We start from the raw sequence: 17,697 nt of genomic DNA on the forward strand, positions 1-17,697 counted from the left end.
CATTGCAAAATTGTTCTGTGCACCCTGTATGCCCCATTTAATGCCTGCTCATTTTTATGAAAAAAAAATATCTATATAATTGATGATGTAGAGAATAAAGAGTGAAATGCTGCAAAAAAAATGTATTCAATAACAGTTTGGTATTCTAAATCATTCATACCACTTAAAATGCATTGAGGTATGATGGAAAAATGACCTTTATTTGTTGTGTGTGACATGAGGAAATTTTGAAGTAAGGCATTCACAACTTTGAAGTGCCATTAAACCACAGCTAGCCCTACTCTGCCGTGATTGCAAGAGAAGAGAATTATATAAAGTAAGATCATTATATTCCCATTCTGAAGCTTCACTTAATCATCAAAAAGGCATGAAATCATCAGAACACATTTCAAAATTACCTCAGAGAACTTTAATATAAGAAGAATACAAAAGTAATAATAGCCACTCCAACTCTAGTTTTAGAAATAAGGCTGCATGTTCTCTGCTCACAAACTTGCAAAATGTTCAGTTAACGAGGTCTTTGATGTAAAATTTTAATTTATACATTAATTCTCCTGTATACAATTGTTATATTCCTAATTTGGTCATATTAGCATGTACAGTATAAAGGTAATCATCTGTTTTACATAGGTGTGGGATGAAAACACTTACATAAAAGCAAAGAAAACTGTTGGTAATCTATCATTTGACACTAAAAGGGTGCCTTCTTCCCATAATTCCCCTATCTTTAGTGAGGGCAGACTAATGTACACACGGTACAATTAAACAGGACGATATGAATGATAATGATATCGATCATATCGGTATCTTTCATATCGTCCTGTTTTTGGGCCCTAACCCCCAAACGACAGTCGATGCGACCATCGCCCGTGCATGCAGGCCAACCTGGTCGATATCAACCAGGTTAGCCTGATTACTATACGTTATAGCCGTTTGGGGGTTGGTGCTTGTGCTGAATGTTCGATATTGAACATTCAGCACATGCAGGACGATCAGATAATGATATCTTTATCGTTGTCTGATCTGTCTGACCGCTCCATGTGTACGGAGCTTAAGACATGCAACACCCTGTACACATCTTTTATCAAAAACCAGAGAGGTGATTCCGCACAGGATCTTATGTTTTAATGTCACAGGACCTTATGTTGTAAGAATATTGCAAAAAAACAACAATTATTTGTAATAGAATTTCAACCTGGGATTTTACATGATGTCGATGGTGGTGCACCCAGAGTCAGTAATGTACAATGCTACACATAGGAAAGAGAAGAGAGAAATACTCTTTGTTTGGGCACTCTTTATGTGTAGCGCTATCATCTTATACAAGCTTCTACCCACTTGTCTTCTGAAATAACATGTGCTACTTTGAATATTCGTATGATCTGAATGAATACAGGTTGTTCTTTAAGCTCTTAGCTTTTGTCATACTTGTACAGAAATAGTACTGCAGTACCTGATCTCCTTTTATAGGCCAGTCTGGTAGACTTTTCTTTTTTTTTTTATATCATATGTGAAAGATCCATTAGAAGTCAAAATAATAGACTATGACCTGGTGCGAAATAGAATGATAGTGACATTACTACTGTATATCAGAGTCATGACCTTAACCTCATTGAAAATCTATGTGAAGAATTCAGATTCATTAATCCATGTCCATCAATGTCTATTAAAAATTGACCCAGCTTCAACAATTTTGCAAGAAGAAATAAGCAAATATTGATAGAGACTGGTCTATTTAAGATTGCTGGCTGTAATAGAGTGAATAATGCCAAAGGTAGTGAAACTGGGATGTAGTTAAATGGCCGGCGGACGGGATGCTGGCCACCAAAAATACAGACTCTGATATCCCGAAGGACATGAGGATACCGGCGTCGGCATACCAAACGTCGGAATGTCGAATGTCTGGACACTGGTAAGTACAGCTCTGGCCCCAGGGTTGGGTGTGTTAGGTTTAGGCACCCCCGGGGGGGTTAGGGTGCGGGAAGGGGGGTTAGGGGGTTAGGCACCACCGGGAGGAGGTTAGGGTTAGGTACTAGGATGGGAGGTTAGGGGTAGGCACCAAACAGGGAGGGTCAGGGAGGGAGTGGAATTAGAACCGGTGACTATTCAGCTTCCGATTTATCATACCCTTAATATGAAACTATGTATTGAACAGGAGGGATGACCATGTTGTCATCTTTGTATTACTTTATGGTTTACTAGTATATTTTTTTTCTGTGGTGTGGCTCACATTCATTTAGGCTACAGTATGTGAATAAAAGAATAATGCCAGATACATTTTCCAGGCACCATTTATTAGATGGATACTGATGGTAACATAGATTGCAGGAACAAGTGTCATATATGAAATAGAGATTAGGTGACAGTGTAATTTACAGGTGTGTATAAGGGCAATCTAGCAAAGAAATGTCATGTACAGTAAGTTTTGAATTTGCCCATTTTTATGGTTGACATAAGAAGGTGACTTCAGTGGGGGGATGAAAACATTTGTAAGGAGCTAGGTGGTTTGAAATAGTTCCTTGTTAGGATTAGTGCATAAATGCACAGGTGTGTTTAAGGGCAATCTAGCAAAGAAATGTCATGTACAGTAAGTTTTGAATTTGCCCATTTTTATGGTTGACATAAGAAGGTGACTTCAGTGGGGGGATGAAAACATTTGTAAGGAGCTAGGTGGTTTGAAATAGTTCCTTGTTAGGATTAGTGCATAAATGCACAGAGTTTGGCTTTAATATTAATTTTGTAGGACGGGTTTATTCAGCTATATTTTAGAACACTTTTTTTTAGTTTGTATTGACACTGAAGCAAGTCAAGTCCAGTGAATACACTAAAATTGTACAAAGGTAAGCAGTAAACTTCTAGAGAGTAAAAAAAATGTAGATTAGTAAAAACTGAAAAATAATGTAAATTTCAGAATTATAAAAATAAAGGCCCTTTTCATGGAAAAAGTCAAGAATGTACAACTGTTCTGCAGCAATGAAAATGAGTCTTGCCCGGGCTCTGAAGCAACACTAGTGGACTACTGAAGCAACACTAGTGGACTACTGACTACTAGTGGACTACTGAAGTTATAAGTAGGTTTTATGGACTGATGAATCAGTCCATAAAACCTACTGGCACCCTGGACTACTACAGCATTTTGCATCGACATGCAATAACCTCTAGTTTATATCTAGTTGGTTAAGGGCAGAGCTGTAACTAGACTTTTTGGTGCCCTGTGCCAGAGAGAGCATTGGCACCCCCCCATCCCAATTTTTTTTATAGGGACATACTGTAGGATAGTGCACCTGAAAAAGGGCCATGGCCTCATGGGGAAGGGCCAGGGAAGAGTTGGGGAGGCCAGGAGATGCTGGGGATAAAAGAAGAGGAAGCTTCAAGTGAGAATAATAAATAGAAAAATTGACAGGCCCAAACGGTGCCCTCCTGCCCTGCGGTGCCATGTGCCATGGCACTGGTTGCATTACCCTAGTTACGGCTCTTGTTAAGGGTCCATTCTGCAGGAAGATATTAACCCAAAACATACCTCCAGGCTATTTCAGAAGTACCTCTGGGAAAAAGAACAAGACGTTAGACTTCAAATCATGGAATGACCAACACAGTCTCCCTACTTTATCTCCATTGAGCTGGTTTGTGATGGACTGGACAGAAGGGTGAAAGCAAATCAGCCAACAACACATTTGTGGGAAATTCTGCAACAGTGTTGGGGAAAACTTCCCAAACAATATTTAATTTCCATTGTAGAAAAAATGCCACGAGCGTGTTGGGGGGTTATATCTGTAAAAGATGGCTACTTTGAGGGATCAAAAATATTGCTATAATTTATAAACAAACAAAATGATTTATTTTTTAATCTGCCATTGGTAATCTGCTCTATGCTTTCATTTCAGAGTGCACTGAGACATTTCAATAAAAACTGGAAAAATTACAGTTTTTCAACTTTTGACCAGTAGTGTATGAAGGCATTACCTCGTTTACAATTACGTACACATGTTTCAATCCTCCACATAGTCAAAACTGCCAGAAATACACCCTCAACACTATACTTGTAATTGGACACATTTTACACCCATACAAGTTAAAATAAAGAACTAGCGCAGTTAGGAGACCACTCAACTGTAGGGATTGGGGAAGATAGAGCACAATGGAGGCGCATATAGTGTACATGCATAGACAGAATATGATCGTTTTAGCAATTAGGGAGCTGAATGTGTATAATGAATGAGATGGATGTATGGAGTGAGAAGGATGTTGGAACCCAGTGGGATTGTTGTGGTGAGCAAATGGGAAGATTGTAGGCCCTCAGTGGGATGTGTGTGCCACATAACTGCTCAGACCTCAGTTGCATGTGTGTATTCCAATGAGCACACAATTCTGTGAATTAGCAACTCCACCATTTTGTGAGTGACAGCAATCTCACTCTGTAAATGTGCTGAATCTGCAGTTATCCACAGGGTGTGATGGCACACCATATCTGTATTGCGCAAGGAACACGTCCACTAAGGCGTCAACCTTAATGAATGGAATTTCATTGCTTTTTTAAGTTTGAGTGGCAGAAATTCTGTAGTTTTTGTGAAATTTCAGATCATGTCTAAGAAACCTTAATGGGATATGTGAAAGCGTAAGTTTTTTTGTCTATGGAATTTCATTGCTTTTTTATAATGTATTAATCATCAGGGATGAGAGCAGCAAACCGGGCCACCTGCAGGGGAGAAGGGCAACAAAATGGTACACTAGCGCTGGTGGTGGATGGGACAGCACACAGGAGGTGTTTCGGGGGTGCAGAGGGAGAAACGGCTGAGGGGGCCGACTGAAGACATGCAGGGCAGTGGCAGCAGTGGAGCAGTGCACAGGGGCAGCAGTGGGGGTGCGGAGCTGTGGCAGCACTGGGGCAGTGCACAGGTTCAGCAGCGGAGACAGAAAGGCTCACTGGCACTGATGGTCCCAACCCTGAACTGCTTCTTAAGGCCCCTACACACAGAATGATGTGCTCACGATGCGATATCGTGAACGATTTCCCTTGAACACTCCCCGGAACTCCAGCACATATCGTGCAAGACCTAAAGATAGCTGACTGCACACACGGATCAGTGAGATCCGTGATGCAGGCATCTGTGTAAAATCAATTATTCAGAGATGTACAGTATGCACATATCAGTGTGATCCGTGTGGCTTGCATCTGAAAAAAAAAATCAATAAGACACACGTGCATGGACCGATCAGTGAGATACTTTCCATGCTTCTGTGATTAATAAAAGTGTATATGTGTGTATATATATATATATATATATTTAAAAAAAACCCACTATTTTAACTTTCATATAAACCATGCAACACTGTCAACCCGGCACCTACTGGCCAGGGGTGCTGGGGATAGCCCCGGGCTATCAGTCCAGGCCTGGGGTGTCCTGGAGAGGGAGACCCCTTTATGAGGGGGGTCCCCAACCCCCCAGGGATCCCCGGCCTGGGCTGACAAGTGGACATGGGCTCCCCTAGCTGTGGCATTACCCCCCCGCTAGAAAAAGTCCGGTGCTGGTTCTGGATAAACAGGGGGACCCTGTATTTCCAGAACCGGGCCCAGCTCAGAGCCCAGTGCTGGTTGTGCTTAATACAGGGGACCCCTACATCTTTTGTCCCCTGTATTTTGGCAAATAGGACTGGTTCTGAAAAGCACGGTGCTGGTTGTGCTTCATACTGGGGACCCCTATGTCATTTGTCCCCTGTATTTAGCACAACCAGTCCTGGGGCTCCAAAGCACAGGGCTGGTTGTTCTTTTTGGGGAGGGGGCACGCCATTTTTTTTTTACATAGGTCTTCATTTTTTTTTAAACACAGAAGCACAGATTGATCTTACTGATCCTGTCCGTGCTTCTGTGTTTTATTTATACACTGATGCAGGCATCACGGATCTTCCTGTACAAGCCTGCATCTGTCTGCCACTAAAACCCATTACCACCCCCCCCGGGTCCTGAATCCTTCACCACTGCCGACTGCACTGCCACTAACGACCACTACCTCCCCAGGGGCCTGCAACCCGCACCACTGCAACTAACGCCCGCTACTTTCCCCGGGTTCCGGCCGCATCTAACTCACGCTTTCTTCCCACTACTCCCACCGCCGCTACTGCCCACAAAGGACAGCCATCTTGGAGCACCTATGTGAAGCCACTTGAGGCACCTACTGAGGCTGCGCAACAAGTTGAAGGTTCTTATCTGTATAATGGTGCAATTGTGAGGTAATAGTTTAAAAGCTGTAACTTTCTCAAATACCTGAACCCCAAAAGCACCTACCCTGGACCAAGAGCTACGTAATAAAACAAACCCCATCTAAATTCGCCCTGTACCCTGACCTATGCCTTCCCAAAATCCACCGTAGAGAACAGCAGAAAAGTGGTCCTTATTGAGAGTGTCAGAAAAAACTGACAGTTGGAACATTTGAGTAGTCCCAAATCCTCATTTTTTTTCACTGAAATTTGGCATGCAGCACCGAGCGACAATTCTACCCATCCATGCCAAATTTCAGTTGGGTGTCTCTAATAGCTTTTGAGGTGTAGCCCCTTAAACACCATGCCCCCCCTCGGGAGTTCTTTATGGGAGAATTCAGTTTTTTTTTTTTCGATTCAGCTTCAATATAAGGCCGGACTGTGCCCTTATAATATATACAGGTATATATATCCCTAAATGTTATAATACATTTATTTGACAATGCACTTAAATATACCAGTCCTGGTGCTCAACATCAGGATGAAAACCTTTCAGTTCACACTTTATAATAAACACATTTAGCCTTGCTGTAATCCTGTGTCTGGTGCTCAGTACTGCAGTCCCATTACAGCACCTGCTGCCCACTACTTAACCTCCATTGTGGCCAAGTGCCACAGCTGCTGGACTAGTGCCACAGCATGTGATGTGCCCACCCTCTTGGCCACAAGGGATTTAAAGCTAAAATTGTCATTGGAATTGGATTCTGGAGGACACAGGGAACCAGTGTAGGGATTTGCAAAGTGATGATGCTTCGTTATTTTATTGGGAAAGAGGGAGATTTGCGGGAAGGTGGTGCTGCTGGGAGGATGGAATATAATAAGCTCTGTTTTGGACATGTTGAGCTTTGTGGGACATATATGTAGTGAATTCCTTGTTTTGGTTTTGGATCTGGATTAATCTTCGTGTTTTGGTTTTGCAAAACCACCCTCAAGTGTTTTGGTTTTTGTTTTGGATCTGTATTTGTTTTTTAAATTGATAAAAAGTTTTTAAAAATAGCTAAAATCATGTAATTTTTGCAATCGAATACCTGAAATTCGGATTTAAAATTCGGATTCTGAACCACTAAAATATTAAAACCGCGACTCAGATCTGTCCGGATTCACGAAATTCGGGTGGATGTGGACTCCTGGAGAACCAAACTGCACATCTCTAAGTGAAATATAGTAAAGAAGTGGAGAGGTCAAAGAAGGATAAGTAGATTAGGGTGTTGTCAGTTAGCGATGGTACTGGAGGCTGAAAGGGCAAATTAGTTCCCCAAGAATAGAGGTGTACATTGAGATAATCAGAGCATTGTAGATCCCAACAATTAGCTGGAGTGGGGAGGGGGATATCCCAGAGGTAGAGAAACTAAACAAGCAGTTTGATAAGTAGAAATGAACCAGGAAAGAACACATAAAGGGCAATGGAGTGAAAGATGTGCAGGGTAGTGATGAAAAGTGTCATAAGCAGCAAAGATTCCAGGATGATCAGTATGAGTAAATGTCCTTTAGATTTAGCTGTAAGAAGGTCATTAATTACTTCCGTGAGGTTTTGTGAAATTTTGGGGGCAAATGCCCGATTTGTGAAGAATCGTGAATGGAGTGGGAAGTGAGATAGGTGATTGTACACAAGTCACTCAAGTAGTTTGTAGGCAAAAATGAGTAGACAAATCAGGCAGTACATTGAGAAGTTAGGTTGAGACAGGGGCGTATCTATAATGGGTGCAGTGTGTGCGGTGCACTTGGGCCCCTGGGTCCAGGGGAGACCACATCGCACACAGAGTACCAATATTTGAAATACTCACCTCTCCAGACTCCCACCTCAGTGATGTCAGCACCTGAAAAATGATCTGGAAAATGGCTGCCGCTGCCATTTTCCCGGCGTTTTGCGCATGTGCAGTAAGGAAAATGGGCAATGCCCAGAGTCTACTGCTGTGGTGCTGCGCTAAGTGCACTGCCGGCCACCGGAGAGAGAGGAGGGGACCTCAGAGACTGCACAGGGGCCCCTTCCTCTCTTAATACACCCCTGGCTCAAGGATAGTCCAGTGGAGCAACCAAACAGGGGCGCCACCCCATAGGGTCGCCAGAGCCGGAATAAGGGGGGGCAATGGGAGCACGTCACTTCTGGCCCTCCTCTCTCATGTGGCTCCCTGGCCATTGATGATTACAGCTGCAGTCAGTGCATCAGGACTGCAGTGCTATAGGAGGCTGAAAGGGAGGTGAAGTCTGAGCAAGGGTTGGGGCTACACAACACTCAGTGACAGGCCAGCAGCATGGGAGAGAGAGGAGGGGAAGGAGGAACTACTTTGCTACAGAGTGCACACAGCCAGTGTATTGTAGGGCACAATACACTGACTGTCTGTACTCTGTAAGGTGATAGTGAAAAAAGGGGGAGTCTGTAACTGTATGTAAGTATGTGTGTGTATAAGTATGTATGTGTGTCTGTAACAGTATTTACACTGCACACCCTGCACCCATATTTTTTATACTTACCTCTTCCAAGTTCCCCATCGGTTTTAGCAGCGCTACACAAAATCCCTGGAAAATGCCTGCAGCTGCCCGATCGTCGAAGGTAAGTATATACTAACCTAATTCTAACCCCCCAACCCTAACCCTCCTTTAGGGTGCCTAACCCTAACCTTCCCACCCAGTGCCTAACCCTAATCCCCCCTCTAAGAGCCTAAACCTAACCCCCCCTTCCCCACCGCCTAAACCTAAGTCCCCCGGGGGGTGCCTAACCCTAAGTCCCCCCCGGGAGTGCCTAACATTAACCCTTCCTCCCCCTAGCCTAACCCTAACCTCCCAGGGGGGTGCCTAACCCTAAATCTCCCCCGGGAGCCCTAAACTTAACCCCCCCTCCCGCGGCTGTCCGCAGCAGCGCCCGGCATCCCTTCGATCGGAATGCTGGGCGCCGGTCTCCCGGCATCGGTAAAATAACAGGCGTCTAGATTTAGATGTCGGTCATTTAACCCTCGCCGGGATATGACAGTCGGGAAGCCGGCTGTCGGGATTACCTCCGCCGGCTTCCCAACAGGCCTGCAGCATCACAATGCTTATATTGATACACTGGGGTACGGAAGCATACACTTTGGGGTACAGCCTGCAGCATCACAGTACTTGTATGGATACACTGGGGTACAGCACAAATAAAATCTACTTTTTAACTCTTTTTTTTTTTTACTTATTATATTTTACAATTTTTTTTTTCTTTTCTTGCCTTTTTTATCTATAGCCCCTTGATGGACAGCACAGCCCCTGGATGCACTACACACTCCTGGATGCACTACACACCCCTGGATGGACAGCACATTCCTGTATGGACAGCACAGCACACACAGCCCACCAGCCCGCCCTCCCTGCACGGAAACTCAGCAGTAAATGACGCTGATCACTGCAGGGCGGAACTTACTGTATATGCAATCCAAAACCCGCGAAAATCCATAGTGGGATTGATGACGTTTTTCCTAGTTTTGGACTGACTCGGATACTACTCGGATCTCTAGTTAGAAGTGTTTATTTTCTCTAGTTAGAAGTGTGTATTATCAGACTTTATACAGTAGAAGAGCTCTTTACTGATTTCCTTCTCATAGTCACTAAAATAATTACTTTCTCTTATGACTACCTTGTCCTGCTCTGATGCGGTTTCCTCTCTGTACAACAAAACCCTCAGGTCACACCTATAAAATACATAGAATTTGACGGCAGATAAGAACCACTAGGCCCATCTAGTCTGCCCCATTTTTAAACATATTGTTACCTCAACCCTTATCAATCCTTACTTCTTCTAAAGGATATCCTAAGAAGTAAGGATCAATAAAGGTTGAGATAACAATATGTTATAAGAGGTAGTCATAAGAGAGAGTAATTATTTTAGTGACTATGAGAAGGAAATCAGTCAAGAGTACGGTATTTCGGTGTTTCTGTGGATTTGGATTTGGTGCTGAGCATATGGTTAGATGAGTCTGAAGGAAAGGAAGTTGTGGTTAGAGAGTGGGAAAGTTAAGTTGGAGAAACTGAAGAGGGAGCAGAAACAGGTGAAGACAAGGTCAAACAAGTGTTCATCACAGTGAGTGGGAGAGACCAAAGGTGGACATAAGTGAAAGAGGTTTGGTGACTGCAGAAACATGGAGTTTTCAATGAGAATTGCCATGTTGTCAGTGGTGGTTGTTGATGTGTTGTGTCTCTGTGTACTAGAGGTTGCGAAGCAAACATACTCACCTTGCTTTCTGGAGCTGCTAATAAGAATTTCACATTTGCAGCTGAATTCTCAGCTCCTGAGAGACTCATCACTGCTCCTTACCTAGCAGCTGATCAGTCAGCACTCTTTGATCATATGATTTTTGCCCAGCAGCTGATCAGTTAACACTTCACATGGTTTCTACTCAGCAAGTGATTGGCCAAGACCTACATAAATACACTCATTGTCATTATTGCCTTGCTGGTGTAAGGTTTACCAGGTTAGCTCCTGTAACTTTGTTCATGAAAGTTTGGTATACTTTCAATCAGAGATGTACAGGTTCAGTGTTATTTGATTCTGTTCACCAAATTAGCACAAGTTAGGATTAGTTCAGATTTATTTTATTGGCTATTCAAAACATTTGAGAGCCAGATAGCGAATGTGATGCTGTTTTTGAAATCCGAACATAACCGAGTAAAAGCGAAAACAACCGAACCCACACATCTCTACTTTTTACTGCTGGAGTCAGTGTGTTGGACCTTGGCTCCATTTACTGGACCTTGCTTTTGGATCATTGGCTGTCCAGGAACTCTCTACCGGTAATATACTGCATAGCTGTGAGTCTCCCTCACTCTCAGTTGTTAACAACTATTCACTACTGGCTGCATCCGAGTACCAGAGAACAGTGTAGTTCTGGAAAAGGTGGCAGTTAATGGTGAAAAACATCCCGCACCATAGGTTCTGTATAAGGGTTATCAGGTGCTGAGAGTGGGGATCATAACAGAGAAGAGGAGAATGACGGAAAAAAAGATGCCAAAGACTGAGATTTAGAAACTGGAAGAAGCAGAGACCTCCTGCAGAGAGTAGGTATGTGAGCCTCCAATGAAACTTATGAATAATTATGATGTCAAATCTAGATCATTAAACTAAAACCTCTGTTAGACATTATAGACAGAGAACATCATTTTAGTGGCGACAGCTTCGGCTTTTTTACATTTTTTAGTAGAAAAACGCCAGCATAAATAAATGCATCTCTCTTAATTCAATTTGTAGAGCAAGTGAAGATGGCATAACTCTACAAATCAGAATGGAATGCTTGGCAGATTTTATCTGTTGTGAAATATTGTGTACCACTATCAGTTGCTTTGAAATTACTTTGAATGTGCATTATCCTGCATCAGGCTTGTTTACTAAAATTAATGTACCTCAGTAGATCTGTCCATTTGATAAAAGTTTTGTTTTCATCATGTAATTTTTGTTATTTATTTATTTTTTTTTTTATATATATAGCGTAGATTTTAGTAGGAAGTTTGGGACTACTGTTAGTTTTTAGCTTTGTTGAATAAATGTTTTGTGCACTGCAAAACAGTAAACAGCTGATAACTCTTCTGATTCTAGGGGGTAAATTTACTAAAGTGAGAGTTTTTAGAAGAGGAGATGTTGCCCATAGCAACCAATCAGATTCTACTTAACATTTAACTAGCACCTTCTAGATGATAATAGCTAGAATCTCATTGGTTGCTATGGGCAACATCTCTAATTCTAAAAACTCTCACTTAGATATCCGATACTTGAATAAGTTTGAGGAAAGATAAGCACCCTGTTTAGTGATGGAATATTGCTAGTTTCATTAAGAGTTAAGGGAAAGGAGGGGGTGTAGCCAGGATTGTGTCCATCAAAAATAATAGCCTATGGCAGATAGAAAGGGGAAATGACCCTACTATTCTTATAAATAGCCTGGAAGAGGAGCCATCTTCTTCTTTCCAGTTTTGGAACAGGCTGGGCTGAGTATCACTGTTTTTATAGTACATTTTCTTTGCCCCACTTTATTCTTTCCAGCTACTGCTTTATTGTCCCCCCTTCCATCTCCAACCAATGTCCCCCCTGTGTCCTTACACCCCGTTGCTTTATCCAAGCAGACCCTTTCCACCCAACCCCCCCTTGCTTCCAATCCTGGCATCTTTTGTCTGTGTGGGGGCAATGGAACTGACTGTTCACCAAATTAGCACAAGTTAGGATTAGTTCAGATTTATCTTATTGGCTATTCAAAACATGTGAGAGCCAGATAGCGAAAGTGATGCTGTTTTTGAAATCCGAACATAACCGAGTAAAAGCGAAAACAACCGAACCCACACATCTCTACTTTTTACTGCTGGAGTCAGTGTGTTGGACCTTGGCTCCATTTACTGGACCTTGCTTTCGGATCATTGGCTGTCCAGGAACTCTCTACCGGTAATATACTGCATAGCTGTGAGTCTCCCTCACTCTCAGTTGTTAACAACTATTCACTACTGGCTGCATCCGAGTACCAGAGAACAGTGTAGTTCTGGAAAAGGTGGCTGTTAATGGTGAAAAACATCCCGCACCATAGGTTCTGTATAAGGGTTATCAGGCGCTGAGAGTGGGGATCATAACAGAGAAGAGGAGAATGACGGAAAAAAAGATGCCAAAGACTATGATTTAGAAAGTGGAAGAAGCAGAGAATGGAACTGACTGAAGGTGAGGGTCAGGCTGGGTATTGAGGCCCAGGCGGTGCCCTTTTTCCCCTAGGTCACTTAGCACACCGCCTGGGCCTCAATACCCAGCCTGCCCCTCACCTTCAGTCAGTTCCATCGCCCCCACGCAGACAATGGTCGGCAGCGCGGGCCAGGATATGCACACACAGGCAATTACCAGTCCTTACCCATTGTTGCACCCTGGTTGGTCCCCTTATTTCCCAGCAGCCGTGCAGCATCAGCCTCGCCCCCCTTTCATTTGCCGCCCCTCTCCCATTTCATGGGCCTCTGGTTTTCCCCTGCCTGATCCCATTTCACAATTAGCCCCTGGTTTTTACCAGCCTTTACAGCTGCCACTACATGTCAGCGCTGTTACACAACATCCCCCCTCCTTTGCCTCCCGTGCCACACCCTCCCCCCCTCTCCTCCCAACCCGCTACCACTGTTCACCATCCTGATCAGCTGACGGAGGTCACACCCCATGCTTCCACCTCACGTGTTATCATTTCAAGTCCTCAGGTTGCTATCTCAGAGTCTTCCAGGGTTCCACAGGAAGTGTCTTTGGCTGTCCAGGTTGATCAGATGGCGAGTCAAGTTATGGTGGGTGCACCGCGCACCGAGGGACAAGCGTCAGTGGGCAGTCAGTCAAGACTGGGCCTTCCTCTGCAGGATCTGGTGAGCATGTTGTTCTCTCTTTTCTCAGCGTTTCTCCCTTTTCCTCTGCGGATTATAGAAATTCTTCCAGATCCACCGATAGGCCCCATAATTTCATGAAGTATTTAGCTTAAAAAATTAAGGGTAGGCATAGAAGCCTAAAGAGATCTAGTACTGTATTGGTTGCTATGGTCCTGGATACAGCGGGGGATATGATACATTGTGCAAACACAGCTGTACTTAGGGGATTGAGGTCAAAATTAAGGAGCGGACTAGGTAAGGCAAGTTTGTAGACATGTTCACCATTATGGCTGATGCTAAAAAGGCTTCAATCCAGGAAAAAAACCTTTGGGGCAGTTGCGGAAGGAGCCCGTTGTTCATACCAGATTTGGTGAACCGGCATGTACATATTTGCGCTAGTTTACTTTGTAAACCTGCTGGGGGAGTACATGAAGGTGCTGCAATACATGGAGTATATCTAGAAGAAACAGGAAGATCAGGTAGTGTTTCAGTTCATATTCAAGGATGTAAGGGTTTGGCTAGAGGTCACTCAGCAGTCCAAAATACCTGTGGATTCCACGATAGCCCAGAAGCAACCCTTTCCAGCCCATTCCGGCACCTCAAGTGCCGGGCGCGGTAAATGCTATGCGTTCAATAATGCCCAGTGCAACAGTGGAGCTGGGTGTAGGTACAGGCGTAGCTGCATGTTGTGTGGTAGCGGTCATCCAGCCAGAGAATGCAGCCACATTGGGGGTTACAGTAGCGGGTTAAGGGGAACACCGCAACCAGCGGCAAGGGGGTTTTAAATAAGGTGCCTGGATTGCTATAATCTTTGGGAGGAAGCAGCCTTTTTTGTTAGAGGAGTGGTCAGGGAACAGGGGTAAATTACCCCACATGGGATAAAAATTAAATTCCTGGGGATAATGGACGGACAGCGGGGCATGCATATGAATCATTCTACAATATAGAATGAGTCATATGCATGCCCAGCTGTGCCACAGGGAGGCTCTAAGCCGGACACGCACTGAGATGTTATTACCAGCGGGCACCCAGCTCCTTCCCTGCAGCGCCGTGTTAGCCGGAGTTCTCTTCTGAACTCCAGCTTCCACCTCTCTCCATGCGCACTATGGGAGAGACGTCATGACGTCTCTCCCATAGTTCCCATAGCTGGGTGGACAGGACGGCAGCGGATGCAGGTGTGGGGATTAAGGTAAGTGGTTTTTTTTGGACAAGCGACACTACAGGGGCATTATATGGGGGCACTACTACAGGGGAATTATATGGGGGCACTACTACAGGGGCACTATATGGGGGCACTACTATATGATTTCCTTCCTTTCAAATCAAGGGGGTAATGTCGGCGTATCTAAATATATTTTGGGGTAAAAGGTAAAAAAGTTCCCTGACCCCTGTATTAGAGGGTTTTATTTTGGGTTTTTTGTTTGCTCTTAACTCGCAATATATGCGTCGTATCCAAACGGAATCTTAAGTCCATACGCGATCACCTGGAAGTCGTTAAGAGTAAATTGGTGGCGGAGGTTAGATTGGGGTGCATGTGTGGCCCTTTCTCGTCTTCCCCTCTGAGCGGGTTATGCATCTCACCTTTGAGGGTTGTACCTAAGAAGGAGCCGGGCAAGTTTAGATTGATCCAGCAACTTTCCTACCTGGAAGGGGGATCTGTCAACGACGCGTTAGATCCGGCAAATTGCTGAGTAGTTTACCACTCCTTCGAGCAGGCACCGGAGATGGTACAATTTTTTGGCAGGCATGCATCCCTGGCTAAGTGGATATCTAATCTGCTTTCCGATCAATGCCACTTCACCCCAGATCTTTCAAGTATATGGGTTTTAAGGTCGCTGAAGCTTATTGCGTAGATAAGTGCTCTCCAATGGGTTGTTCTATTTCCAGTTCCTTTTTTTAATGATTCAGCTAAATTTTGCGATGGTGCGTGCAAGTAGGTAAACGTCAAGGGGGAGTGGCCCATTATTTGGTTGATTTCTTGTTAGTGAAGCCAGCCGGTAGTTCAGTTTGTGGGGATTTGCTTTTTCATTACAAGCGCTTTTCTTGATTCTAGGCGTACCGGTTTCCCGCGACAAGACGTAGGGCCCTTGTACGTGTTTGTCCTATCTGGGGATAGAAATAGACACTTTGCTAGGTCTTTGACGATTGCCTTTGGATAAAGTTAGTCATTTGGGGGAATTATTGCAGAAGCGTCGCTAAAACAATTGCAATCACTTTTAGTCCTTTTAAATTTTGATTGTAGAGTAATACCCATGGGTAGGATTTTTTGTTGTCATTTGGAATGCGCCACAGCAAGGGTTTAAAAATCTCACAATTTTTTCGCATATCTCAGGACTTGAGGGAGGGTCTGCATTTTTGGTGGTTGGTATTTTTACGGGAGTTTAATGGGGTTCGAATTGGCTACCAGCTCCGGTGGACAATTACGAACTTCAGTTGTTTACGGATGCGTCTAGTTTTGTAGGTTTCGGGGCATTCTTGGAGGGCGAATGGTGCGTGGAACCTTGGCCGGATTCATGGTGGCGGCAAGATCTTACTGTCAGCATGCTGCTTTTGGAGTTTTTTCCAATCGTGGTTGCAGTTGAGATCTGCCGGCCCCTTTTTGCTGATACATACGGCTTACCCTGTCCTGTTCATGTCGGCTGATTGTCGCGCAGAAGTTTGAGCGGCTTGCATTGATGTCATTGGCTCCATGTACGCTGAGGATTTATTCGACGGCTTGTAATGATTAGCAAGGTTTCTTAGCTTCCAAGAACGAAGGAGGTACACCATTCCATGACTACATGTTAGAATTTGTTTGGAAATGGCATTACAGAGCAGCTATGTTGACAACTCTGTCTGTCATTTCTTATTTCTCAAAGTTTCCTGGTATGTCAGACACGACCAAATAATTTTTTATTAGTTAAAGTAATGAGAGGTTGGGGAAGGTACACCTCATTCCAGGTGATGTCACGAAGACCTATTGATCCGTCATTTTAAAGGGAGCGGATAGTTGCACTATCGGGGATCGCTTCGGATGATTACGAAGCAACACACTTTAGTTTAGCAATTTTGTTAGCTTATTTCAGGGCATTTAAAATTGGTGATTTGTTATCAATTAATAAGAGTTCGACATCATCTGGTTTGTTGTTTAAGAATGTAGTTGTTAGTTCTAACCTGTATTTGTGTTATATACTGTGCATAGATCAAAAGCTGATCCACTAGCTAAGGGGCAATGGATCTCTATCCCAGCTCACGCAGACCCTTTAATTGATCCAGTGGGTTTGGCCATGCGTTTAATAGGATAAGGCCCCCAAGCAGCGCAAAATGGCTCATCCATGCCATTCAGACACCATTATCCAGGTTTCACTTTACAAGGGTCTTTCAAACTGTTTAATTGCTTTAGATTTGCCTATAGATCAGTTTGGCACCCATTTTTCAGGATTGGGGCAGCAACCTGCACGGGAGCTGCAAGTGCTTCAGTTGGCATCTTAAAACATTTAGGTCGATGGAAGTCGTCAGCCTACAAGAATTATTTGCGGGGGCATAAGTTTCATAGTTAGCAGAGCTTCTTGCGAGTTTGTTGGGAAACCCAGGGGCCTTATGCCTACTGCCACTTTGGAGGCTGTCGGGCTTTTCAGTTTTGCCCTCACAGAGGTTTTATGTTTTTCACTTTCATCTGCGTCACCCAACTATTGTTTTCCTTCCCTTGGCTAGGCTGTTTAAATAAATTGTAAAGCCGATTCGGATGCGATTAACCCCTTTTTGCAGGTGTTTCCAGGAATACTGTCAGGTGTGGTTCGTGGACACTCATTTATATATTGGGCTAATAAGCATCCTTTAGTGTTTCAGGCCCCACAATTGTTAGGTACTAACAAGGTTTGGTGGTTAGGTTTAGGGGCATGCGCTGTGGTGGCCTTCATAGATGTTTTATGGACAGCAGAAGCTAGATTTGGGACCCCCGATTGGTTAGTCATACATTTTGGGGGTAATGATCTGGGTACTTGCAAAGGCATTGAGCTTATACTTGCTATTAGGCGGGACCTGCAAATAGTCTACAAGAGATGGCCGGAAGTAGGGCTAGTCTGGTCAGAAATAGTGCCAAGGCGGTTTTGGAGAGGCTCGCAAGGTGGTGCTGCT

At 43.9% G+C, this 17,697-nt stretch overlaps 1 long non-coding RNA gene across 3 annotated transcripts in view; it reads left to right on the forward strand.

The window, feature by feature from the left end:
• LOC148538836 (uncharacterized) overlaps nucleotides 1–17,697 on the forward strand; it is a 137,534-nt gene that overhangs the window by 87,061 nt on the left and 32,776 nt on the right. For 2 of the 3 annotated variants that reach the window (XR_015871426.1, XR_015871423.1), the window contains one exon: nucleotides 9,467–9,816. The exons of the other annotated variant lie outside the window; for it this stretch is intronic. This is a non-coding gene — a long non-coding RNA (uncharacterized LOC148538836). Of the gene's footprint in view, nucleotides 1–9,466; nucleotides 9,817–17,697 lie in introns of those variants that run through there. 3 annotated transcript variants of the gene reach the window in all.

The sequence above is a fragment of the Taudactylus pleione genome, unplaced genomic scaffold (genome assembly GCF_031769625.1).
Source record: "Taudactylus pleione unplaced genomic scaffold, aTauple2 ptg000036l, whole genome shotgun sequence".
Taxonomy (NCBI): domain Eukaryota; kingdom Metazoa; phylum Chordata; class Amphibia; order Anura; family Myobatrachidae; genus Taudactylus; species Taudactylus pleione.